The sequence below is a fragment of the Gossypium arboreum genome, chromosome 5 (genome assembly GCF_025698485.1).
Source record: "Gossypium arboreum isolate Shixiya-1 chromosome 5, ASM2569848v2, whole genome shotgun sequence".
NCBI classification, from domain to species: domain Eukaryota; kingdom Viridiplantae; phylum Streptophyta; class Magnoliopsida; order Malvales; family Malvaceae; genus Gossypium; species Gossypium arboreum.
In genome coordinates, this window is record NC_069074.1 from 19,933,654 (window position 1) to 19,936,053 (window position 2,400).

General features: G+C 34.1%; 1 long non-coding RNA gene across 1 annotated transcript; it reads right to left on the minus strand.

The window, feature by feature from the left end:
• Positions 1–1,153: 1,153 nt before the first annotated feature.
• LOC128293085 (uncharacterized) lies at positions 1,154–2,027 on the minus strand. The gene is made up of 2 exons (XR_008283129.1): positions 1,986–2,027; positions 1,154–1,361 (listed from the first exon to the last, which is right to left on the minus strand). It is a non-coding gene; the product is annotated as an uncharacterized LOC128293085 (long non-coding RNA).
• Between the last annotated feature and the right edge of the window lie 373 nt (positions 2,028–2,400).

Consider the following 2,400-nt stretch of genomic DNA (forward strand, 5'->3'; position numbering starts at 1 on the left):
TTTTGTTGCTCGGAACTCTTCTGCCCCTTGTTTCCTGATTCTATCAACTGGTGGTTTTTCTCTTACCACTGTACCTGTGACTGGGGAAGCTTGAGCTACATGGGTAGCCTGAGAATCATGAGGGGGTGGAGGTCTAACTGCCGGATTCGTACGAACGAACTCGGCAAACAAATCATTCAAAGCTCGGAAGAGAGCTTCTCGAGTCACTCCTCCCTGATCAACTATTATTGGCCTATTCTCAGATGGCGCTGCCCCTTCTGTGGAAGCAGGCGCATTACTTTCTACATCATCATCACCGGCTCGCCCGGGATCCATTACTATAAAACAAAATATTTAAAAAAAATCGTCAGGAGTCGTCACACTATCAAAATACAAGTATGGCATGTATAGCTAGACTTTTTCTCACACTAACTGTTCCGAGAACCGACTAAACCTGCTCTGATACCAATAAATGTAACACTCCTTACCCGAGACTGTTGCCAGAATCGAGCACGAGGCATTACTAAACTTATTCTATCCCTTAAATAGGTTTAAATTGTTTATTTAAGCATTTCGGAATGTGCTGCCATTCTGCATCATAGTCGCCTAAAAATTCATATCCTGAGTTCCGAAACTCGAAATTAAGATCCGTAAATTTTTCCTGAAACTAGACTCATATATCTATCTACTAATTTTTTTCATAGATTTTTGACTTGGCCAATTAGTACATTTTATTAGTTAAAGTTTCCCCTGTTTCAAAACTCGACTGCACTAACCTCTTGTTACTACGAACCATGTTTCTTCCTGTACAAAATTCATATCACTAAGCCGTTTATTTATCTTAAAACTAGACTCAACAAGGATTATAACCATATAAAGTATACCTTCTAATTAGTTTTGTACAATTTATGGTGAATTTCCAAAGTTGAAACAGGGGTTCCAGAAATCGCTCTGACCCTGTTTCACTAAAACTAAGATATATCATGAAATATAATACTTTTACCTATTTTTCTTATTCCATAAGAAAATAGACATAATAAGCTTTAATTTAATATATTATTCATCTTCAAACTATTTTTATACAATTTTTAGTGATTTTTCAAAGTTACATCATTGCTGTTACTTTCACATTTTTCATAATTTTCATGTGATAATCACCATTCAATCATACATATTAATAAACATGCATATCATCGGCCATTTTTATTAGCTAATCACTAGCAAGTATTTACACATCATTCATTGTTCATATTATACCAAAAGTGGCTAAGTTTCTATACATGCCATACACAAAACAAAACGTCTAATTATACCGAGTTATTTCTTTGATAGTGTGATCGGCCTCCGACGTTTCCTTCGATCCCCGAGTGGCTAGATAAGTACTATAAGAAGAAGAAAATAAAGAGATTAAGCACTAGGCTTAGTAAGCTTACAAGCAAATAAATCACAACATTCAACATAATGGATAATTATGCATAATATCATCTAACATCATAAATTTCTTTACTTCTCAATTTCTATCTTCTTCTTTATTCCCTTACCTTCTTTCTTACCGACCTTTCCTTTTCATAAGTATAATCTACTTTTCCTTTGCTGTTAATTCACTGTAATTTAACTCGTATCCTGACCCGTTGAACCACTCGGAATACTAAGGATACTAGGGTCGTTCCTGTATATCAATATCCTGCCAATGCCATGTCTTTGACATGGACTTACATGAATTATTCCTGTCTCCAATGCCATATATAATATGGACTTACATGGCTCAATCCTGTCTCCAAAGCCATATTTCTAATATGGACTTACATGGCTCATTTCGTTCTGTCCTGTCAACCCTAATATCCTAACATTCCTAGGGTTCAACCGGGGCTTTCTAACACTTTTCCTCAGTCACTTCACCTTAAATTCGACTTTAAATATTTTCATAACATAAATATATAAATGCTGAAATTGACAATAATAATGTAAAATAAAAGAATATTGTATTTATTTCTTCGTAAACCTACCTCGATACAAAATGTGACTAAACTTTACAATTTAGTCTTTTACTTTTCTTTTCCCGATCTACTCTCAATTTCGCTCTTCTTGATCTATAATAGCAAATTTAGGTTATTTAATATCAACATTTATCAAAACAACCCTTTACTCAAACTTTGGAAAAATTACATTTTTGCCCTAAACTTTCACATATTTGCACTTTTGCCCCAAGGCTCGTAAATTAAACTTCATCCTATTTTCTTATGTTTTATGACATGCTGATCATTTTTCCTTCTATGGCAACATCAAATTCACACACTAACATGTACTTATGACTATTAGGTATTTTTACCGATTAAGTCTTTTACTCGTTTTCACTTAAAACCAAGTAGCACAAGTTGTCTAACATAATTTAAAACCTCATATTCCATCATAAAACATCAA